At 48.5% G+C, this 24,798-nt stretch overlaps 1 protein-coding gene across 1 annotated transcript in view; it reads left to right on the plus strand.

Annotated features, from left to right (window-relative positions):
• The first annotated feature begins 824 nt into the window (after window positions 1–824).
• HS3ST1 (heparan sulfate-glucosamine 3-sulfotransferase 1) overlaps window positions 825–24,798 on the plus strand; it is a 30,168-nt gene continuing 6,194 nt past the window's right edge. Inside the window, exon 1 of the mRNA XM_081812608.1 lies at window positions 825–1,377. The gene's annotated coding sequence lies outside the window, so the exon portion shown is untranslated. The remainder of the gene's footprint in view (window positions 1,378–24,798) is intronic.

Here is a 24,798-nt window from a genome sequence, read left to right on the forward strand (position 1 = left end):
ACTAAGCAAAATTAATGGACAGATTTTGTTTAATTAATTACAGATTAAATGATGAAGTCAAATTCTTCCAAATATTTCTCTTCCAATATTTAAGATATGGAAGCTCTACTGAAACCTCACCTAAAATAAATTACTTTGATGTTCATTTGGCAGTTTTCTTTTCTCTTTCCTTGCTTCTTTCCTCACTCCTTCATTCTTTCTAACATGTTTGCTGACCTGCTTTGAGGGCCGCTTCCTTTGGCTCAGGTAAGCAGGTAAGCAGGCCATCCAGCCTCTGCAAGGAGATTCCAACCCCACGCCCCTGGAAATCTTAAATCTGAAGTTGAACTACTTGGATGCTGGTTGAGTTCTCCCCCAAAACCTCCAACTACAGGATAGGGGGAGGGGACAGAGAAAACCTGCTTCATTTCAGAGCTGGCGTTTACCACCCTGGGGTGCTAACAAAAGCAGAGCTGAATTCTCCGCGCTCTCCCGGTAAATCTGCATCCACTCCCGGGCGCGAAACCGAAGTGGGAGGGTGTGTTCAATGGCGACCCGGGACACTCCGGAGCCGGCTCCCCGTGCGGATTCCGGCTCCAGCTGCCTGGCTGCGGGCGTCCGGGGCGGGCAGCGGTGTGAGCTCCAGGAGATGGCTCCTTTGGCCTCCAGGGCGGCGCGGGGAGCACCAGCACCCAAGGTGGGTCACCTGCCGGGAAGGAAACTGGCCGTGCGGACGCACGTGGGAGGGGCGCAGCCCCGGGGACCCTGCTGGGCAGCAGAGTGTGGGAAGAGGTGGGCTCGAGTTCGCACCGAGTCTTCCCCCTGCAGGGGTGAGGGAGGAGACAGGACGTCCCAGGTTCGCGGAGGAGGCAGCATCACCCAACCCACAACCGGCCCCACCCTCTCGGCCGCGCTGGTCCCCTCCCCCAGGACTGAAACCCGAGGAGCCGCGGAGCCGTTGGGCCAGATCAACTCGTCCGAGACCTGTCCGCGGGAGGCGAGAACCCGGCGCGACCACACCGAGCCGGCCCGACTCAGGGCAGCACCGGAGCGGGCCGGGCAGCAGTGGGCGCTCGCGATCCTCCTCTGCCCCGCGCGCTCTCCCTTAGGGCCCGGCCTCCTCCGTCCCCTCCTCCTGCTCCTGCTCCTCCTCCTGCTCCTCCCCTCCGCGGGACTGATCGCCGAGCCTCCCGCCTGCAAAGTCCCCTGCGCGCGGGCAGCCACCAGCCGCCGCCACCGCCGGGTCTCCGTGGGTGCCCGCATCCCCTGCCTCGCCCGCCTGCTCCGAGGCGCCCCGAAGCTCGCTCCGCGGGCCGCCGGTGCTCCGAGGCGCTGCCCATGGCTCAGCCCGAGAGCCGACTTCGGGCGCCGGACGGGCTCGACCGCGGCGCTGCTCAGGTGAGTGCCGCGCGCTTGGGGCGGAGGCCGCCCAGCCTGGGGAGTGGCAAGACGGGGAACCGTCGGGGTGCCCTCACCTGGCGTCCAGGATTTAGGGAGAGCGCAGAGCCCAAGGTGAGCCGAGGCTGGAGCAAGTGGAGTGGATGTAGGGGGAACAAGGAAGGAGAGACCCGGGGTTTTCCATCCTTCTCACCTCCTGCTTTGCCCTCTCAGCTCTGCAAATCCCGAGGGATTTTGTGTGTGTGTGTGTGTGTGTGTGTGTGTGTGTGTGTGTGTGTGTGTGTGTGTGTTTAATGGACAGGTATTCGGGTTTCTGACTTTGTGGATTGGATCCTCCCCCAGCAGAATCGGGCTCGCTCCTGCCCGCCGCATCTGCCTAGGACGGTGCGGGGCAGCCGGAGCGCCGCGCGCAGCAAAGCCCGGGTACCACTCTGGCTGGGAACTGGGTAAGGGATACAGTCAGCAGAAGTCAGTGGGTCGAGAGAGCATCCCGGGTGAGGAAACCTAGGTCTAGATTGCCTTTGCATTTTGTCGGAGTGGAGAAGACTTGGGACATCTCCCGAGGGGTGGGGATGCTCGGGAGGAGAGAGATTAAGGCAATGAACTGTAGGTAGCCTCTTTTCCGAATGCCAATTCTACACCGTCCTGCTTTTTCATTTTACTTTTTACCTATTTTTTTTTTTTTTCTGCCTCTCTTTCTATTTCGAGCATCTTGGATGGTGGCGGCAGATGAGGGTGAGGGGAGGCGGGGCGCCCACCCGCGGAGGTAGCTAGTAGACCCCCTCTCCGATCCGGGAGCAGACTCGGCAAGCCTGACGTCTTCAGGTGCGCTCTCCGAGCTAGACGGCTGACCGCGCGCTGCTCGCCCTTCTGGCCCCAGCCTGTCCCGGGAGCCGGAGGGCCGGCTTCCAGAACCGGGAATAGGATGGAGAGCAGGAGCGGGGATTCAGGACGCGGGTGTGGGGTGTGCTTCGCTCCGCTGTTGTGTGCGGGTGCTATGCGCCTTTCATTTCATCTCCTCCGCGGGCGGGCGTCCGCGCTTCCTCGCACACCCAGGCCCCTCTTTTGGGAGTGGGGTTGCATCGCTCCTCCGGTCTCCACTGTGCAGGACCAGACGTGCCTTGCCTTGCCTTGCCTTGAGCGCATCTCGCTCCTCCCCCAGCATTATCCGCCAGCTATTTTTATCCACTACTTGCAGGAAGATGCTTTTGGGGGGATTCTGGGGAGGCGACTCCAAATCCACTCTTCACACTGCACTCCCCAAAGCGGTACCCTGCTAAGAGAGAGCAGCCGCAAGGAATGGCCAAGGGATTGGGGATGGAGTGTACCTGCTCCTCCTCCCGCAGTGAGAGCTCTCGAAACCCCGGCACCACGGGCTCGGCTGCGCAGCCCGCTGCTCGCCCGGGGAGCGGGTCCCCGGAGGAGTCCCTAGCGTCCGGGGCGCCTTCCTTGGCCGGCTTTTGTGGCTGCAGCAGGAGCGCACGCATGATCCTTTGGGTCCTAACTCTTGCGTTCGCGCTTTGCAGCCACATCTCACTTTATTTTACTGAAATGCAATTACCAACTTCCACTCAAGGGTTAATTCCAGGAATTCCGTCTTAAAAGGGGGAAGGGGGACATAACCTAACTTCTGCCTGCCTGTATTTCTAAAGCCCATCCTTTGGCATTTGGCATTATTCTTGCTTTCAGCGTTTTCAGTAAAGATTGGGCGCAATTAGAATAAGCCTGACCTCCTGAAATTCCAGGAGATGGACGCTTCAGCTGCAAATCCCCGCTTTACTCTTTGTATTTCCAGGGCTTACATTCTTTTACTCCCATAGGATTGCAGAAGTAACATGTTGAAATGGACCATTGTGTTACATAAGGTTTTCTCCAGCGCTAGGAAGAAAAAGATCAGCTTCTCAAGGAGACTTTCGGGGCTTCCGTGGGTCCCTCTAAGTCTCAGCTGAGTTCGGCGGGGCGGGGGGGGGGGGGCATCAACAACTTCGTGACTAAGCATTCCTAAGTCCTAGCAGTTAATTAGGACAGTAGCATTTAGTGAGGATTGGTGAAGCTGCCTGGTGTAGGATGCACTGTAGCTTTAAGATGGGAATTTTTTTTTTTTTTCCCCTTAGGAAACTGGTGAGAAAGTGGTACCTTGAACTTGTAAATGGGATCAGGAAAAGCCCAGAGCTCTCAGCTCTGTAATTGGTACACCTACTATGAAGCCAGGAGTCCTCCAGCTTCAAGTCCTGCTTTGCACAGTGTAGATGTTCAGGAACGCTTTACTTGGACTCCACAATACAGTTGAGACTTGCGCTTTTGTTGTCAAAAGAGGGAACTGCCTTACTGGAAAAGCCCTGAAAGAGCTCTTTGAAGGGAGAGCAATGTGGAGGATTTTCTTACCTTGAATCACCATTTGATGGTGCCTGGAAGGGCTGGAAATATGGACTGTCTTTCCCCTACACCACGGCCTCTACCCAGGGTGGCACATGCCCACCGTGAGTACTGAGTCCTGTTCTCTCTGTTGAGGCTAGAGTTTGGGGAGAGCAACACTAAAATGGATTGATGCCCTGATGGCGATGAACCAGTACCCAGGGTCAAGGCTCAGGCTGCAGGTTGCAGGGCTTTTCTCCAGGCCAGAGTCCTTGCAGTCTTGGAGGGGGTGAAGGCGAAGCTGGAGAGTAGTAATGTTCTAGTGGCTATGTAGGAAATAGTAACTTTTCAGTGGCATTGGGAAAAAAGGCGGCTGTTTCCCATCACTTTGGTTTATCTTCCTTCAACTCCAGCAATGACCTAGTGCTTCCTGTGAAGCTGCCCTTTCTAAGTGTGGAGGCTGGGGAGCCTGCTAGCTGGATTTGGAGCCAGCTTCTTGCCCCAGGCCTGAAGCAAAAGGGAAAGAATCTCTCAGCTTCTTCCTCTGAAAAATAGAGACTAAGAGGTTATTATGAGACAGTAAAATGTATGTGAAGAGCATTTTGGCAATTCTAAAACCCTGGTGGAAAAAGTTCAGGGCTACTGAACATGCTTTCTCTGCAGAGTTCATTTGGTCTATTTTAATGTTAATTTTAATTAGAATTTGTGTATGTCTGTGTGAATTGCATATGCTAAACATTAAATGGGGGAGAGGATTTCATACAATGGGCCAGTATCTCCTTGTGATCACCTAAAATCCATCAGTACCAGGCCTCAATGCTTCTTAGAACGATTAGGTTTTTTTTGTTTTCAGGATCAGAGTTAATTTTTTAGAGGTTTTTTTTTTTTTCTTTTTAACTTCATGGATTTTATATGTCCTAAATTATATCTATCTATATCTATCTTATCTATGCATCTATTTATATCTATTTGGAGGAAGGGCCCTGATACCGATTAATCAGAAAAGGAAGAAAGTTGCAGAGGAGTGTATCAGTTGGGGAAAAGTGATACATGCTCAGCTGTAGGAGATGCCCTTGGTCTCCCTTGTCTAAATCTGTCATCAGCATAAAGCACTGGCTCTCTGTTGCATTTTCACCATTCCAAATTTGCCCCCAGGACCTAGCTAAGTGCCTGGTCACTTAATAAAGGTTCCGTATTTTTGAAATAAGTGAATGAATGATTGAACAGAATCTTCACAGCCACCCTGTGTTGTGCACGGGCAGATGGCATGATTTCTATTTTAAAGATTTGGAATCTGCAGATCAGAAGAAAAGTTAACTGATTTTCTGAAGGTACAGAGGATTCCAGATTGGAGTTCTGGTCTGTCTGTTCTCATTCTGCTCCGCTGCACTATTTGCCTTGCCCTATTCCTCCCATCACCACCTGAAATCCTCCTTATCCATAGTAGACTTTTGCATTTTGGAAGGTGCCCATGGAGGGACTTCTCAGTGGGAGGTGGAGCTTTCTCTCTGCTTGTTCATCTCTCTGGGCCCTGACCTGAAGCTCAGGATGATACCACCTGGGACCTGGCATCTTGAGGGACTAGCTAAAGGACGCAAGGACAGCTAAGTGTTCATTTACCACCCTGAGTCATGAATCAAGTGGCGTCAGCAACAGCATGAATATGTCAGGATTTCCCCTGGGTTCTATTCCCATGGCATGATGTTGCCATGCTCCCTGACACTAAGGTTCCCTTCATCCCTTCCCTTTTAACAAACCTGGATTTTCAGCTTCTCCTCAATTCCTAGAGGTAACCCTTAGTCTTCAAGTAAATTCCTTTTTCTCTTTGAGTTAGCCAGAATTGTAACCAGCTGATCTACAGCCTCTCCTGATCCATCCTCCGGCCTGCCTCTGGCATGAAGCTTTCTCAGCTTCCTCTACCCACAGGGAATTAAGCTCATAGCTTTTTCAGGCCATTAGAATAATATTTACTGGGCCATAGTTTGTCAATTGTTATGTGGTACCTCCAGAGTTCTAGAAAAAATGAATACATTATTCTTCCGAGGAATAGCTTGAACATAACAGAAATAGATCCCAGTTGGCATCTTTACTTTTTTTTTTTTTTTCCCTCCATGCTGCCTGCTTTTTGGTAGCTTTCCAGCAGGGGTCGCACACCGAAATGCCTTCAGTGGCCAGGCAAGTCACTGCCTGAGTGAAACAGGCCTTAGGGCCTGTGCCTGGACAAGGAGAGGGGGTCGCACCAGAGCTGGGACCCAACATCTGGTTGCCAGTGGGACCTCTGGCCCAGTTCTGCCACATCTGACTTTCTTTCTTTCTTTCTTTTTTTCTTTCTTTCTTTCCTTCCTTCCTTCCTTCCTTCTCTTTCCAAGATGGGCTGTAAGTTGACAGTTTTATGTAGAATGTACTGAATTTTAAGTGCCGGCAGCTAAGTCAATATTTTGAAATAATACCATGTGGGCCAAGCAGAACATTGTGTAGGTAGGACCTGTATGCGTCCTGCAGGCCTCCAGTATATGGGCTCTGGTTTCTGGGGATAGGAAAGAAATGGGTGAGAATATGAGACTCAGTGAAATCAGTTCCCGGGAATGTTGGGGCAAGGGTGTATTAGGTGTGCTGTGTAGACAGCAATCCAGTGAGTTGACCTTCATGTTTGTGGAGCGTTTGCTTGTACTGTTCTTGTCCCTGTTTTAGGAGGCAGCTGCAATGATCACATTTAGATCCTTTAACACGTGTGCTGAGTGCCGACCGCGGACCGAGGATCAGGGCACTCGCTGGTGACACCGTAGCGGATAACACAGATGGAAATCCTTGCCATCGTACTTAGCTTCTAGCGGACAGGACAGACGAAAGCAAAATAAATAAGTACGATCTGTCCTATGTTAGATAGCGATGTGCTAAGGCTAAATCAGGGGAAGGCCATCTGAAAATCCGGGGTTCTGGGGTAAAACCTGAGGCAGGTAGCCAGGGATCTCAAGAGTTCAGTCTCTGACTCAACATATTCAACGTGAAAAGTCACCGTCTGACATAAAAGATTTCTGCGTGTGGGTGTTTGGACCCTTGATTATATTCTCGGAGTTGCTATTTAGGTAAACCTCTGATAATAGACTGCTCTCTTAATTTTAATGAAATCGACTACTGAGCCCCTTTATTGAGTGTCTGCCACGTGCCAGACACTGGATTAAGTGCTGGAATCCATTACTGTACAAAACCCATCAAGGACCAGTCCTCAAGGAAATTGTAGACCAACATGGAAGACATTAATAAATGATCCCAACAGAGTAGGTAACTAAGGTGAGCAAGCATCCTGGGGTGGGGGTGGGGGTGAGGCTGTCTTCACTATTGAATTTGGGCACACAGAACTACTCTGACATGCAGCACCTTTTTAATCGAGCATCTGATATGTGGTACGAAGAGTTTCCATCTGTGCTGCTCTACTTAGTTGAAACGGGGACCCCATCACCAGTGAAGATATTTTGAAGCTTTAATTTCTTTACCTGGCAAAGACATTTTGTATTATTATGAAAGTTCATTTTGCATCACAAAAATGAAGTATTTTAAAAATTGATTCTATGTGTGAAACGTACTCGTGCCCTTTGAAACTCTGATACACCCTCCCCCAAATTGTCCCAGGCTTTGATGTTGACTCGTGTCACCGAGGGCGGTTGTGCAGAAGAAAAAACAAAATGGGTCTTGTTCTTAAGGAACTTCTCGTTAGTCTGGCAGTCAGATGAATTAGTACGTTTTTGCATACGAGGTGGTGAAGGCACAGTGCTTGGGCCTCTGCCTGGGTCAGTGGCAGCCTTTCCTGGAGAATACCTCCCTGAATCACTGTGTTTCTTCCTCTCATTGCAGTTCTTTCTCTCATAGCAGGATTTGTGGTCATAATGATTCTCCGGAGTCTTCTTGTTACTTACCCTGTCTGACTCCCCGTCAGAACTGGTGCCCTAGCCGAGCAGACATCTGGACCCACACCAGTGTTTCTCCCACCAGCTCCTAGAACAATGTGCCTCCTTCCAAGTGGTTGCTCAGAATAGAAACAAGAGGCAACGTTTCTGTCTGGGGGAACTAGGGAAGGCTTCGTGGGGGAAGAAATATTTAAGGAAAGAGAGAGGCATGAAGAGAAGAGCCAAAGAAGGATGATAAGACATAGTCAACATGTGTAGAGCCCCCACCAAGCCCTCGCTGAGGCTTCATTTGTCCCAGTTAGGGATTCCCCATGTGGTCAGCGCAGGTGAGTAACTAGCACGTTTACACGGGTCCCCCTTCACCTAGCAGATCTTGGCTATGCAAAAGCACTCTGGCATGCAAAGAATGAAAAAGATTTCAAAAGAATTTTTAAAAAGTTGAAAAAAAAGAAAAGAATGAAACTGATAATTCCTTATTTCTGTTTACCGTGATAATATCCATGTTCTCCTTTTCATACCCAGCCCTTCAAGGGAGATGGGGCGCTCTTAGCATCTTCATTTCCATATTTAAAGAAACTGAGGTCTGGGCAACTTTTCTTAGATCCTCAGAAGGAGGGCGGCAGACCCCAGATCCACAGATTCTCCACCTGCCCTGAGCAGATGGCTCAAGGTGGAGACTCTTTAAGTCCCTGGAGGACCGAGGAGCCTGTATTTTCTATAAACGAAGAAATATATTTAGATTTAAAACATTCGCATCTCCTTTCATTCGTCAAGAACTTCCATTTCAGCACTTTCCGAGGTGCATTTTGTGTCTTGTTGAATTTCCCCTAGAATTCCTGCAGATTAGGTACACCCTGCAGTAAGCTGTTTTATGTAAATGTCTCCACTCCTTAGTTGAGGAGAGTAAATCAGAGTCCTGTATCAGCAGTTAAATACAGCGGGAGAAAGGTGATTGCAGATGCAGCTGAAATGAAAAGCATGCCTGCCTCGCTGTGCTCAGAAAAATAAATACTCCAGTGGCGAGGAGTGAGCGCAGGCTGGGTGCCTCCTCCGGGAAAAGGAGACGCGCTAGCACTTTATTTAAATTATGTCTTACACCAGGTTTTTCCCAGCGTCCTGGATAGGAAGGAGGGAGAAGATGACAGTGACAGATTTCTGGGATTAGATTTTGGAGTTATTCTTGTGGCAGAGAGAGCATGGCTTTTGAATTCACATCTGTTTGCATTTCTGATCTCCCTCTTCCTGACTGTGTCATCCTGAGAAATAGACAATTTTCTGGGCTTCAGTCTTGTCAACATTCTAATGAGAAGTACAGGAGATTGCCAATATAAAATGCTTAGCATAATGCTCAAGAAAACGTATATTCTTGGGTAGTGTTGCCAGATCTTACAAGTAAAAGTACAGGACATCCAGTAAAATTTGAATTTCAGAGAAACGACATGTAATGTTTTAGGACAGGTGTATCCCAGATACTGAATGTGAAGAAATTATTCATTGTTTTATGAAATTTAAATTTAACTGGAAGTCCTGTATTTTATTAAACATTCCTATTCTTGTGGTGACGGTTCTGAGCGATTACTTTGGTGAAAGTCCCGTAACTCTAGGAAGTTAGAGAGGGGAGAGCACAGTAATCTTGATGGTGATGTAATCTTGACCTTGGACTGGGGTGTGGTCCAAGGAGAAAAGGACGGAGGGGTTGTTTTCTCTGGTGAGCTAAGCATCTGATCAAATCAAAGCAAGCTTATTTGTTTGCTCAAAGACACAAAAGAAGTGCGGGTCAAACCAGATCTCTCAGTGCATTTAATAAGTGAGACAGATTCTCTCCCAAGTGGTGATGGCGTGCACCGGATTATTCCCAACACGCTCTGCAAGAAGGTGTTTCTACCCTGTGAGGCCACCTGCGAAGCGGCGAGTCCACCAACACAGTGCCTTATTCTTCACAAATACTGCTTGGAGCAGGTTCCTGTGGGGCTGGGATTGCAAAGACGAGACCCACATGAGGTCTCCACTGAGGCCACTGAAGGAAACTTTGTGCTTTGAAAACCCGCACCTGCAATGCTCCCTTATCTGCTGAATTCAAAGCTAATAAAACTGTTATGGGGCCTTCCAGACTCGTTCCTCCAAGTAGGTGACCTCAGGTGATAAATGGAGTCAGAGAGCTCCCCTAAGCCTGCTGGAGTAGGTTGTTCTGAGGATGGCAGTGAAAATGTTGTGTTTCCATTTTAGGTAATAACCTGGTGGGGAACTAAATTAACAAGGCTTCTGTGGATGTTCCAAAGCAGTTTTATGCTTTCTTCAGTACTGAGCTATCGCTCAGGCCCAGATCATTAGTTTCTGTTGCAGAGCACGTTACTAACTCTTCATCTAACCTGAGCTGCTCACTAGCCGTGTGTTTGTGTGCAGCCTGGACCGGAAAGTAGGTAGGACAGCAGCTTACTCACAGACTTACCCAGCCAGAGATCTGGTTAGAATCCACTGTGCTGCTTCTCAGCCACGCAGCAGGGGCCGAGCTACTTCTCCTCACTAAGCCTCCATCTCCACATCCGCAAAATGGGCATAATTTAAATTATCACAGAGGATCATTTAGTGCACATCAAACCAAATGAGTATGGCAAGCATTACCACAGTGCCTGAATCATAGTTAACATTACAAAAAAAAAAAAAAGAATGCTGTTATTAAGATGATGGAAGAAAGCCATAAGCTCTAGATTGCACACCCAGTATCATGTGTAGAGACCAGGACTGATCCCACATGTCATATTCATGGGAGAGCGTCTGAGTCTTTTGCTCTTTGTTTCTCTTGCCTTAATTTATATAATTTAAGCAAAACTTATTCCATTTTCTGGGCCAAGAGATGAGAAACTGCAATGTAGAGAAGATATGGAAGGAGCTGTTAGGACAGGCACCCTGTAGAGAGACAAGGGGGATCCCCAACAAGAGGGAAGGGAAAAACGGAATTGGAGGAGAAGCCCCAGCAGAGAAACTATTAAAAACAGACAGGAGTTCGAAGACCATGGAAGACCGCGACGTGTTGTAAAGGCTCAGTCTTCAGGAGCCTCTGCCTAAATCCCCATGCTGTCATTTAAGTAAATGCCACCCCCTCTCCTTTCCCCAGAGCATCTCAGGACCCCAACTGAATGTCCTCAGCCTTGAGGGAAGGACGCAAAGCCGTCATGGGGACACTGGGAAGAACAGGGAACGGGATATAAAAAGTGAAGCTCCAGCCTCTCTCCATTCTGTGACAGCAAAAATCACAGATAAAGACGGAAGACAAGGGGACCCAGTGCCATCTTGTGGAGGGACTGGCCATGGTGCCTCTCGTGGTCCTCTGACTGCAATGGGCTTTGTTGCTCTTAGTTTGGTTTTAAATTTCCATTCATTAAGCATCAGTTCTTCTAAAGAGGGTTTCAGGGGGCATCTCTTCTGTCCTGTTGCTCCCTGTGAAGTGGCTATGCACTTCTGGTCTTTAAGCCCCGTCTACACACAGCATAGGAACCAACCCTTTCCGTGGGGATGGGCCCATCCTCTTCAGTCTTTGTCCAGGGGAGAGCATCCTGTGGAGTTCATGGTGACTCTGGGCACAAGAGGACACCCCCTGCTCCAGAAGGGAGTATATTATTTGACTTCGGGGAGATGATTTTGTTTTTCTAAACTTATTTGCCTTACGTGTTCGCTGGATTTATATGTCCTCACGGACCTTTGTGGTGAGAATCACATTATATAATGCCTGTAAAACACCTGTTTGGGAGGCTGGTATGGACTACGCGTCCATAATGCAGTACTTTGTAGCACCCGGTAGCTTTTTGTGCTGGTCAGGCTGATTGTATTTGAAAAGCAGGAATGGCCTTAAGGATCCCGCCCTGTATTACCTTCTAGTCTGCCTCTTCCTTCTGGCTAATCCCCTCCAGGCAGTGAGAGGGCCATGGTGTCCCCGGGTGGCCTCTCTCATCATCCTGCTCTAATTTAGGTAGAGAGCAAGGTGGCGGGGGGCGGAGGGGGGAGACTCTCTTCTTTTAATCAGGGAAGGAAATCTTTCTCAAAAGCCTGTGCAAGATTCCCTTGTAGGGGGAAGACCGGCTGGCTCAGTCGGTAAAGCGTCTGCCTTCAGCTCAGGTCATGATCTCGGGGACCTGGGATCGAGCCCTGAGTTGGACTCCCCGCTTAGAGGGGAGTGTGATTCTCCCTCTCCCTCACCGCCTCCCCCTGATTGCTCACTCTCTCTCAAGTAAATAAATAAAATCTTTAAAAAAAAAAAAAGATTCCCCTGTAGGTCCCATTAGCCAAAAACTTGGGTCACATGCCCACAGGTCAGAATTACAGAAGAGGAAACAAGACGAACACAGATATTTGATACAGTGAAGACAGCAATTAATCGAATACAGTAACCCCAGATTGGACTCCCTTGCCTTTGAGCAACTCTTACACTCATGTTTGTACGTTGCAGTCGCGATTGATCCTGCTCCGTTTCATAATGTCTCTTTTACTGCTGTCTTCAGCTGAAATACAGATCTTGTATTCATCTGCTTTCACTTTTATTTTCCTTCCCAGCTCCGTAACTTTTACCATCCTCTGCAATCTGCAGTATTTCTCTATTAATCCCTCCCTGTGACCCAAGCAAATTTTGTAAAACCTAATCAGGTCCCTGTCCTGCCCCCTGATGCAGAACGTCCCATGGGTCCCCATTACTTACCGTATTAGCATTTCAGTTCAGGACCCTTAAACACAGGGAGAGATGTGGGGCCAGACACAGTGCTTCATGGCAGGATCACCTTGGGCAAGGTAATAACCTCTCTAAACCTCACGTATTCTTCATGACTTTTAATTATGGATTTTATACACTTATCTATTTAATGCTTAATCTGTTTCAATAGATTACATTGTAGGAGGCTAGAGGTGTTGTCTAGAGCCCCCAAACCTGGATCAACACCGAATCAACGCCTGGCAGACAGTTCGCACCCAGGAAATAATTAAGGCCCCCAATACCCTCTGTTTCAGAGTCCTGGGGATGAAATGTGGTGATTCGTACGGAATGTTTAATGTGCATCGTGGGTGACCAAAGGCGAGCTTTCCTTTTGCCATTTAGTTTCTTTTATAATAAAAGTAATGAAAATTCACGTCTCGCAGCATGGCATTCGGGTTCCTATCTTTCAAACCTCACCCCTGCTGTTCTCTGTTTGCTGCAACACCTCACATTCAGAGCACAGCACCACCAACCAGCCCTTGTTCCCCCAGATAAGCCAGGAATGTGGACATTCCTCCCCGAACGGTGGGCATTATTCCCTCTGCCTTCCTCCCCAGGTTCAGACTCTCATTCCCTCGGGCTTGTCCTGGATGCTCTCCCGACCCACTGCCCCCGCTGTTTGATGAATAGCTATGCTTGTGGTCGCCCCATGGACAGACACGAGGGTTGCACTTCTCCTGTTTGGAGGTCAGCGTGGCCGTGTGACTTGCTGTGCACACGGGAAGTGAGGGGAAGTGATGTGTGTCGCATCTGGCTCCAGGGCTTTGAGAGCCACCTCGCGCTTTGTGCGTCTTCTCTTCCCCTCTGGCTTGGTGACGGGCATTATTTGAGACAGCAGGTGTTCTGTCTTTCTAGGTCTCTGAGAGACTTCAGTGAGCAGAGGCCTGCCACCAACCCACGCGGGACAAGCAGCTAAGGGAGGAGGCGCTGCTTGGGGAGGGCTGTTTATCTCACTTAGCCTAGCAGGGCCCGAGTGAGGCCCTGCCTTTTCGGTTGTCCTGGAGCGCACCTGCCCACGCAGGTGACACGGGTGTGATGACGTGCTGGCTCAGCTGCAGCCCTCAGGAAACAGCTTCCCCGGAGAGCAGGACGCTCCACTGCTTCTGGAGCTGTGCACCCCTCGTGCCTGGTCCAGGGTGTGCGCGTGCAGGATTGCTGAAGGACACGGGACCCGCTTGCTGAGAAGGGGTGGCAGGGTCTCCACTGCCGGAGCGGGGAAGTAAAAGTGCCAGTATTGTAAATAGAAATAGCAGTTTCTGAGAGGAGGCTGATGTTTTAGTTCAGATTTCTTGAGCTCAGATGGGCAGCTACGCTTTGTCCCCCACAGGGGAGTTAAGGTGTTCCGAGGAAATGTCCTCTGTCCTTTGTAGAACGCTCAACGGGGCTGTGGGCACCTTAGCCTCCCCAGCCTCGCCCCACGCTGTTCCAGGGACATCTTTACACCTTCAGTCTTGAAGGTGGAGCCTGCCTTGCTGGCTTGTGATCCCCAGCTACCCTTCCTTCGCCTCCCGATTCCCGCTGAATTAGCAGAAGGGCTGTGGGTTGGCATTGGGCCTCCTGTTAGGATCCTGGTTACACAGGCCACAGGCCCTGCTGATTTCAACTAGCTCATGTGTTCACAAGTACCTTCACCTGCTGCCTTTTCTCGCTTGAATCGTGCTTTATGGTCCTCTCCTAAAGATGGCACAAAGGCTAATTATCTCATAATAGTTGTCCTTTAAAAACATTACACTAAGAGCCACTTTATGCTTTGAATCCTGGCGTTTTCTTATCATCTGCATCTCTCTGCATAGCTATCCTCACGGCAGACTTTTCTGCTTTCACCGAGGAATTCTTTTTTTCTGATTTGCCAGTTGGGGGAATGATGCAGTTCTTTCTCATGACAATTATTTAAGCAGCCTCGTTGTTCTAAAACCTAAGTCGTTGCTCTTAGTGTCCTTCTGTTCTTCTCTTCAAGCTAATGTCATCAAACTACTGCTGGTTGAGCAAATATTATTGAGCTCCTATGCATTAAGGGTCAACCTACCCTGTGTCAGTGGGCTAGGTTTTCTTTTTTCTTTTTTTTTTTCCTGTAATATTTAATTCTTATAGCCACTCAAGATGGTAGGGAAAGCATTCCCTTTCTTTGGTTGGGGAAACTGAGGCCCAGAGAGGAAAGTAACTTTTCCACGGGCAAATAACTAAGGCAGGGGCTAAATCCCAGTAGATCTGAACTCACTTGCTTTGATCTTCCCTCACCGTTCATTCATTTCTCTATGTCCCTGTTCATATGCTTTAAACTGGACTTCGGTTAAAAGCATTGAACTTGGTTTTTGTCCTCACCAGACCTCAGAATGTTTCTCAGGGGTCTCTTCCAAGAAGCATGTCCCAAACTACTCTCTTCTTGGCTGATTTTTAAGTTCTAAAATAGTGTCTATCCCATAGCTGCCTGTGTCTCAGTGGGTTGGAAGTATTTGTCTCCGTATGTTTCCCCCTACATAGTGGGTCCCCTGGGGGGTTAGAGGGGACCCGTCTTCTTCCTGTGTCCCTGGACAATGCCAGGGAGAGGGCGAGCACGCAGGAGGCCTGGTATCTGTGTCCTGAGTGGATGACCTAGACTCCTGGGTAGCGTCTGAGGGAATAAGGAGGATAGCAACAGTAAAAGGAAATCCTCTTGGAATCCAGTTTGGTGACTCATATTATTCAATCCAGTTTGGTGACTCACATTATTCAACGACTAAGCATCTGAAGACAAATTATGGAAAGCCAAAACCAGAAATCTCAGCATGATCTTCAAAGCCTTATTTAACTTAAACCATTGTTCCTTGTCAAACCTACTCCTTTTCCGTGGCATGTTGGACACTAATAAGCCTGCTGGTTTGGGTTTGGTGCCAGCGTGGAGTACAAAGACCTGCCTGTGTGTTCAGACAAGTGGGTGCAGGAGGTGAAGGTGATTGTCAGAGTTGAAAAATAACGTGGCTTCAGTCAGTTTTGTTCTTTCGACACCTCTGGAAACTCATCGTCTTAGAAGCATCCCATGGGCTGGCAGATTGCAGGGCCTCGAGGACTGTGTTGGCTTCATTAATGCGTTAATGGCCTTGAAGGGGTGTTCGAGTAGCAGGGAGCCTTGAAAACTCAGTTCATCGTTGGAGTTATCACACACGCGTGCAAGCGTGAACACACAAGCACTTGCAAACACTCATGCACACTCATACAGATTTTGGGCAATGGATTCCTTTTGGGAGGAGTTGCCTGGGGTACCCCATGAGTGAACCCTACTCGGGTCCCTGCAAATCCAACTGACAGCTCTAGGCAGAGTCCTGTTTCTCCTTCACTCCCTCCCCCACCGATGACTCTGCTTTTTCTTTCTGGTTCACCGAGAGTTGGAGAAAAGTACAGTCAATGGGACATGGTCATGCATTCCCACATCGTTTTTCATTGATCTTGAAACACAAACATAAACTATTTCTAATTGTAGGTCTGTTATGGTTCATATGACACATGAATGTGGCCAAATGATTTTATGTATGATGCGTGTATGTGCATTATTCTGTTGGCTGTGCGTCTTTCTGCCCTTCTAACAAGCAGCCTTCTAACAATAGCTCCCTTCCAGACCTATCCCCAGTGCATTTGCCACACTCTTTGTGCCTCCTTTCCCTCAATTTCCACCTCATGCCTGGACTCTGGCATGAACCTGAGGTATTTGAGGGAAGAGACAGGATGTCAACTTTGTCTCCACTTCCAGTGCCGGGTACACAGCAAGTCTATTTAGGTCTTGACTCTGAATTGTGGGTATTCTGGGCAGACTGATGCTTTGGTTTTCTCACATCATAACATTCTTCGAAGGTTACTTCTTCATTTATTTAGAGAGAGGCTGAGTGTTATATGTGTTAAGAACCAAGTAGCCAGACCCCTGTGGCAGCTCTCATTCTCCTCTGTTGTCCTAAGCAATTCTGTTCACTCCTAAACTTCCATATCTCACCTAAGCAAGCAAAACCCTAGAGTAAACTGCCTCCATCCAGCCTGGAAGGTATTAAGGTCATTAAGGTCATTAAGCTGACCCTTTGGGGTTGGGTTAAAGGAAATCATAGCTATCTACATGCAAGCCCTCTGCCCCCACCCCAGGCTGAAGGGCTTCTTCTAATTGTATATTTTATTGTCACTGAGAAACTTTTCATATAATGTTCATTTCTTCATCTTGTTTTTTTCCAGTAATGGCTCAGCATTCTTTATAGATTGTCCCCAAATCTAGCTGATCCACCTTTTAATCGGGTCTTAGGTTCGATTAATATTCATTGAAGGAACGCTGAATATGATCTGAATAGAAGCAAGGCAGCAGGTGCTGTTAGGAGGATCTGACCCACGGGAACAGTCTTTTCCTGCTAGAAGCTCTCTTGTTTCCCATTATCCAAAAGACCTCAGCAGTGTAGAAATTTAATACATGTTACTCCCTTTAACCTCTGAAATGTTAGACTGATTGCTAGCACAAGTGACAAAACTATATGGTTTACTTTTCATAGTAATCCTTTTCTTTGGAATTGTGTATGATAGTATACAAATGACGAACATTTGTATTTCTTGATTTCTCTAAAGCCTTCGCAGTTTATTTTAGGTAGATATAAGAGGGCAGGGGATCTTCGGATTTATGACCAGATTGTTTCCTGTTGTAAACAAGGCGTCGAGTATTTCTGCGTCCTCACCAAGGTTACACAGAAGTCAGGGCAGAACTTGGGGCTAGATCTCAGCTCCTGAAGCCCCAGCTCAGCATCCTGTTCACTCGTGTGTATCATCGGCCCTTTCAAGCAAAGAAGACTTTGTGGAGGTGCATCTTATGTTCCCGGAATGATCTGTGTTAGCAAAGCGATATAGACTACCTGAGTAGGACCTTTCTCAGCTAGAACAATGGAAGCTGGAGATCAGTGACAATAATAACATTTGGTAAGGGTTTTCTTCTTAGCACTTCATGTGTTGTTTCCTTTAATCCCCATGACAATCTACAAAGTTGGTGCTGTTACCAACCCTACATTTCAGGTGATGAAACGAGGCCCACAGGGTCACATAACTTGCTCTTGGTCACCCAGGGGCAGTAAGGGATGAGCCAGAATTCAAACCCACCCTCTTAACCACCAGCCTCCCCCATCTGAGCTCTAATAATTCATCATGACGATTCCTGAACGTCTTCCCCTAATGCCAGGTTGTTTTATGTACTTTAAGTCATAAGAAATGAATAATATTTTAAAAGCATAAAATATAAATCATTTTGCATCACCATTCAGAAAGAATAAATGATCAGGCTGGTGATGATTTAACTTAACATGTAGTATGGTATTGAATCTGAAGATACTGGAACAAGATAACAAGAGATCACAGAAAAGGTTGTGTCAAGTGCAAGGTCTTGGTGTTCTTCTGGGTAGATTACATGGCCCTTCAAGAGTGAGATAGACCGGTACTCCCCGTTTAAGTAAACTCCTTATAGAGAAGGTAAAGCTCCAGAGGCAGAGGGGATACTGGCTCATTTTATAGAACCCAGAGCTTCAGAATAAAGGAATATTCAGCTTAATTGGTGTTTTTAAAGTTTGTCAAGTGAGGGATAGAAAGAAATCATAGTTGCGTGTGTGTATGTGTGTGCAGTAGAGGAAAAAAAAAAAAAAAAGGTGCTCTCGCTTTATCCCGTGCCATCACGTGGACAGCAATGATTTAATTCAGGACAGGATGAAACATGGGCAATATAAAATCAAAACTAGCTACGGCAGCCTGCTTTAATTGTCCCCCTGCCCGTTTCCCCCTCAGCTTCTCCCAGGCAAGGCCGGCTTCCTCATTGATCTGCGGATGCGTTTCCTGGTCCCTGTCAACGCCAAGTGCTCACTTAAATGTCTGTTTTTACGTGATCCCGTTAAACCAAGAACAGGCATATTCAAAAGGAAAGACAAACTCTTGGGCCACACATGAGCAGTAGTTTCCAAGATTTTCCATTAAGTCACCCCAACTTGGAGCGTGTAAGTGATGTTACTGGGATTCAGGCTCAGGACCTGACGCTTCCTTCCATCTCCACGGCTCTTTTCCCTCCCTGTCTTTCTAAATCCCTGAGCCCGAAGCCTCTCCAGACACCGCACCTGCTGGCTGGAGCAGCCTTACATCTGCCCCCGTGTCCCATTGACGGCACCTCCAAACCAGCCCCAGCGCAGGAGCAGACCCTAAGTCTCCTCCCAGATGGCTGCCCGGACACCGGCTGCCTTTTCTGGGGGGTCGTACAGGGGCTCCCCTGCTCTTCCTCCAGCTCAGCGTCACTGCTGGTCTGTCCCATAGCTGCGGCCAGATCTGCAGCCGGACACTGAACATGGTGATCACTGTCCTTAAAAGTGTGTCTTCTACTTTACGGGGTGCTTTGAGGACAGCGGCTGGATTCTTTTGATATCCCCCGTAACTCAGAACAATTTTAGGAACATTGTGGGTGCCTTGCAAAAGCAATCACCTCTGGGTAGAGTCTGGACCTCAGGCATCACCAGTGTCTGCAGGCTTACCCATCAGTCTTTCTCACCCCCCACCTTCACCTTACTTGGCAGCTAATACCTGTCTGGGACCTTCATAAAAATCAGGAGTTTTCACATAAATATCCACAGTTGAATCTTGAAAGCTTCAAAAATCGGGTCACGCTGGTCCTTTGTCTCCAACGAGACGAGTTGGGGGGGGTTGAGAGCAGCTCTGTCCTTAAGACAGATCCATACGTGACTGCCTGCTGCCGTCCCCGCCGACCAGCCAGCTTTGTGCCTAGATGTCACCCGTTACTCCAGGAAATACACAGCAGTCCCAGGAAAACTCCTTGTCTTTGCTTTTACCGGTAAGGGCTGTGTATTCGTCGGCACGGGCAGCCGTAACGACATACCAGAGACCACGTGGCTAAATCAACAACAAACATTCTTTCCCACAGTTGTGGCGGTGTCTGGGAAGTCCAAGATCAAGATGCCCCCAGGTTCAGCTCCTGCCGAGAGCCCTCTTCCCGGCTTGCAGGCTGTGTCCTCACATGGCAGAGAGAGACAGCCCTGGTCTCTCTTCTTCTTACCCCATCACTAATCCTGTCCTGGGTCCTTCCTTTATGACCTCATCTAAATCTAATTATCTCCCAGAATCCGCACCTCCAAATACCATCCCATTGTGGATTAAGGCTTTAACATACGAATTTTGAAGGAACACAGATACTCAGTCCAGAGAAGCAGGCTCAAGAAATGAGATAAATCCTCCCTCCACTTTGCTCATCTAGGGGAAGAATTTCCTTTGGTTTGCTCATATTTATTTTCAGCAGCAAATTATTCTAATGTTCTCTGCCCTCCCATGAGAGAAGCACAGATTTCCATGTGTCTCGCATCCAGTGGGGTGGGGATCAGGTGACCTGGATTTCCAATTCAGTTTAGCCCCTGCGTGCTTGACCCTGGGGTTCCCACGCTCCTCCTACCTTACCTGCGGGGGGATAAGGATGGGACAAGATGATGGCACGTGGCCCTTGGGCTTCTGATTGCCTGTGGGTCTTTTTGCTGGCTATTTCTGGGGAAATGCTAGGGATTCATGGCTGCCGGCCACCTGCGGGGTGATGATGACTGTCTGCCCAGCCGTGGAAGCGCCCACAGTCACGCGGCGCCCCGTGGGGAGGCTGGGTCGCACCTGGAGCAGGGACTGAAGCTGCACGTCCCCAGGTACCCTAAGGCGGCGGGTCTCGGATCTTCCGTGTGCTAGCAGGGCCCCTTCTCCCATCAGCTGCACCGAATAATAAGAGAGGCCCGTCCGCCCTCCTGTCCCAGAGCTCCGCTGTGCTGCCTGTGTGTGTCTCTGCTTCTAATGAAGGATTTATTTAGGTCACCACCGCCTTCTGTGCACAGCCAGGCAGATTAAACATGTTGAGGAGCTCCTCCTCCTCCTCCCTCCCCGGGGCCCCGCCGAGGCCGCACACCTGGCCGCTCCTCCTGGGTGCGAGGGGCATTTACGGGGGGCCCACCGCGTGGCCCTTCACAGACAGAGAGCCTGCATCCTTCCTCCACGTCACTGTCCTCTCTTCCTCGAGCCTCTGTCTGGTTGAGTCACTGCAGTACTTTGGATCATGAACAAATGCGTTTGACTAATTATCATCCCCAGATCCCATTTATACCGCACAGCCTGAATTTTTTTTTTTTTTTTTAAGGGACAAAAATAGCTACCCTGATTTGAGGGCTTGCCATGGGCCAGGCAATATGGCAATATCCTCAGCTTCCACATAGACCGTTTTAGTTAATCCTCCCAATTAGTATATAGAGCCAATGGGTTCTATCTAAGGCTCCAAGTTTCAATGCCATCTTGTGGATGTGAAATTATAGAGCTGAGATTTGAGCTGGCATTTTTGGCTCTAAATCCTCTGTTCATTCCAGTATGTCCCCTCCACCCCCCTCTGCAGCTAATTCCACCTCTGTGGCCAGGCCGATCCCTGTCTATTTTGTCTACCACAGTGGTTACCGATCCTGGAATTAAAAACAAACTGCCCCAACAATAGGAAGAAACAAAAACCAAAGGAACACTGGCCGCCCCCGGCCCCAGGCCAAGGCGATCAGAATTTGGACCCGAATGGGCCCAGGCGTTTGGAACTCACCGGGTCCTTGCCATTCTAAGGGCTGAGGGTGGGCAGCCCAGTTCCCCGGGGAGCTTGTTAGAAACACAGACACTAGGGCCTCTCTCCAGACCTCTTGGATTAGAAACTGCGTTTTGAACCAGATCTCCCAGGGACTGATGTGCATGTCTGAGTTTGGAAAGCACTGTGCTAGGCAGTGCGGCATCCAGAGCTCCTGGAAAGGAAGCTGAACTCACCCCCCACCTGCAACTACCCATCCAGGTCCTTCAGCCCTAATCTCTCCTCTCATTTGGAGAAGAATGTTATGTGGATTGGCTTCAGACCTCCTATGGGACAGATTGCATTTATCATCCTCATGGTATCCTGGAGTTCTCAGAGGCTCAGAAACAGCAGTGCGATGGAAATTTTCTGGCCCCAAATCCCTGCCACAGCATGCGGCCCTCGCTGGCTTGCCGAGGTACCTCCTTCCTTCAGTCCTGTGGAGTTCTGTTCATTATCCAGGTAGCCTTTTGTGAATATGGAAACTCCCAGCACTGCTGTGGATGCTAGGCAGGATAGAAAGGATGGAGGAGTCAGTGTTCAAAAAGTCCTCTGCTTTCTTGAGGGGAAAATGGGGCCAACTACACTTCCTTTCCCCAGACAGTAAGTGTGACCCGGGGAAACTTATTTACACGATGTGGACTGACCTTGGGTCTTTTCTGCCCTGCACCCTTTCCACCCCATGTGAGGTAGGCCTCACAGCAATTACCATAAGCAAATCCACAGACAAAGGTGGGTGTCAACATTTGTTGAAGAGTCTCATGTGCAGGCAGTTTCAAGAAAATAAATATTTATGGAATTCTTGAGATATCACAGTCCTTTCGTAGACTGACAGGCACAAGCTGAATCTGTTTCCTCTTTCTCGGTTTCCAAGATGACCTGCCAAGGATGGAAAGTTGACACTTCTGCAACATGCCCTTAAGTAGTGGTTTAAAGGTGAAAGTGAAGATGTTTTTGACTGCTAAAGATGCACCAAAAAACAAAAACAAAAACGAAAGCACTGTTGATTGCTCAGAAGTTTGGTTGGATATGGAAATGACAGTTCTGTTGTGCTTACTGCGGTTTCAGTACATTCCAGAAAATTAAATCACTCAGCACCCTTGGATGCTTGTTTTTGTCTGGCAGTGTAATACCTCTAGTCCTTTCTCCTCTTCTCATCTTCCTGGGGAAGCTCTCTCCTCTGCCTGGAATGCATGCCCCACTGCCCACAGGGGGGCAGCGCCATTCAAAGAAAAAGAAGCACAGGGGGCTTTAGAGATGGCCCATAGAGTGTTCCTTCTCTCGCTTCTTAGGTCTATGACCTTGAGAAGGTCATTGAACCTTAATAGCATATTTGCATATCTGTCATGGGGAGAAAGGCCGGGCAGTCTCATTTGCTGAAAGTCTGCTGGATGCCAAGCCCTGTGCTATATGTTTGGCAAGGGTAATATTACTTAATGTTGATGGCATCCACGTGGAAGTAGGTTTTGCCCATTTTGCAGAATGGCATGTTGAGCCCCAGACAAGGAAGACACTTATCTGAGTTCAGAGAGCTAGAAGAACACTAGCCCGCTTCTGCCCAATTGCAAAAGTGCCTTTGCTTTTCCACTACTATACGTTACCTTTTCGTTGCTTCAAAAAAGGAAGATAAAATGGGAATAACTACCTCTTGGGTTTTTTTTTTTTTTTTTAAAGATTTTTTATTTATTTATTCATGAGAGACAGAGAGAGAGAGAGAGAGAGGCAGAGGGAGAAGCAGGCTTCCCGCGGAGCAGGGAGCCCGATGCGGGACTCGATCCCAGGACCCTGGGATCATGACCTGAGCCGAAGGCAGACGCCCAACCATCTGAGCCACCCAGGCGCCCTACCTCTTGGTTTTGTTGCGAGTATTAGAAGAGATCATTTATGCACTCGGACTCGCCCCCTGCACACACCGGGCGCCCAGTTAGTAATCTCTTTTCCATCCCTTTCGTTAAATCCCTTAAACAACTTGTGGTTGAGTGTTTCGAGCATCCCTGTTACCCTAGAGGAGCTTCTGGTCTGTGCCAGCTCTGTGCCTAGTTCTTGTGGAGGGGCTGGAAGGGTGTCCTGCAGACAGAGGGATTACATAGGCAGTGCCATTTCTGATGCATTGAATTTACCACTCGTGGAATATTCTAGTTATTTCACTTTCTCCACAAATATGTTGCAGTGGTGGGACTGAGGGAATACATTGTAGTTAATTACATTTGAAATCTAGGTCATGATGTGAATTATGCAATAAGAAGACTTAAGGAGAAAATTAAAATATCTTGAAGGGTTATTTCACTGTTTCCCCTCCTGTTTTAATTAAAATATTTTCTAGACTCTCAGGTGATCTTGTCCAGTCACCAATAGGAATCTTGACACCTGGTTTCTGCCTGATTCTCTCAGGATGAAGAACTCACTACCGTTTGATGCAGTGTTTTTCGTAGACAAACTGTTCAGGATGTCTTTCTATTGAATTAAAAGCCTTTCTCGGTACCTTGGGCCATTTGCTTGAACTTCCTCTACATTTGACATGTTCATTCAGCAAGTAGGATCTCTAGCGCCTCCTGTGCACAGAAATCATGCCAGGCCCTGGGGGATGCAGCAGAGAGAGAGTCAGGACGCTGTTGGGAGGCTCTGACATTGTCATTGTCGGGCGGAGGGGCAGACTGCAAACAAGCACATATAGTTTTGGATAGTACATGAGGAATATAAAACGGGATGATGGGAAAGAATGTGGTGGGCCCATGTTGTAGGGAAAGCCAGTGTTTGAAATAAAACTGGAATGACAGGAAAGAGCCAGCCCCAAAAAGCCTCGGACCCAGCGTCCTGGAAAGAGGGAGCAGCAAATGTTGTCCCTGGCATGTGATCAACACCTTCACGGTGGGGCCCAAGGAAGCCTGGTGTTGCTGACGGGGAAGACTCTTGCCTTTTGAATTTTTGCAGCTCAGGGCTTGGTTTAGCACAGCAGGACCAAGAAAATAGCATCTTTGATAAAGGGGAGTGAACGGAGAGGGAGCTAGATCTCTTTTTGGGACCTTTTAACCCATCCACAAAGGGAAGGCGAGGGTTTGTTTTGCTCATCCTTCCAAGAAATCCTCATCAAAGGACCATTACCAGGCATGAATTTCAACAGGACCAGAGAAGCTCACCGTCAGGCACAGGAACTACTTGTAGCCTAACTCCAGGCATCGCCAAGGAGTAAAAGGGGCAGCGACATCCCTGGCTTTGTCTGCTCAGACTGAGTTTGGATCCTAGTTCAGCCTCTACCTTTCTGGACAAATCTCTGAATTTCCCTGAGCCTCACTTTCTTGTAGTGAAATCAGTTCTCTTGAGGACTTGCCGTGAGCATCACAGGGGTCCTGGTGCGAGGTTGCCAGCCTAGTGTCTGCTCAGTAACAAGTGCTGCAGATGGGAGCATTGCTTTTGGTGAGGCAGGTGGCCTGGGTTCCAGGTACTGTTGAGCATTCTCTCCCGGCCCATGCCAGCTCAGGGCTCCAAGCTTCCAGAAGGTTCCATTTGGTCAATATTACCTGGTTCACTTCTGGAGGGAGGATGATCAGTTTGCCTTTGTGCTGCCTGTTAAGTTCAAACTTGCCTTCCTCCTAATTTGTGAGTGGGGTGGGGGATCTGATTATTCAGAGAGCCCTTTCTTCACTTAAATTAAGAATTGCAACTCTGCTCAGTGCTGGGTACCTTTGTGCTGCCCCTCCAGCTTCCACCAGCCACACATCAGGGCCTTGAGATGTGCTATAGGAGTAAACGGATACTCACATTCTGGATTCTGAAGACTTGGTAAAAAAAAAAAAAAAAAAAAAAGCAAAATA

This window comes from Leptonychotes weddellii, chromosome 2, assembly GCF_054177405.1.
Source record: "Leptonychotes weddellii isolate Sample4059 chromosome 2, ASM5417740v2, whole genome shotgun sequence".
Taxonomy (NCBI): domain Eukaryota; kingdom Metazoa; phylum Chordata; class Mammalia; order Carnivora; family Phocidae; genus Leptonychotes; species Leptonychotes weddellii.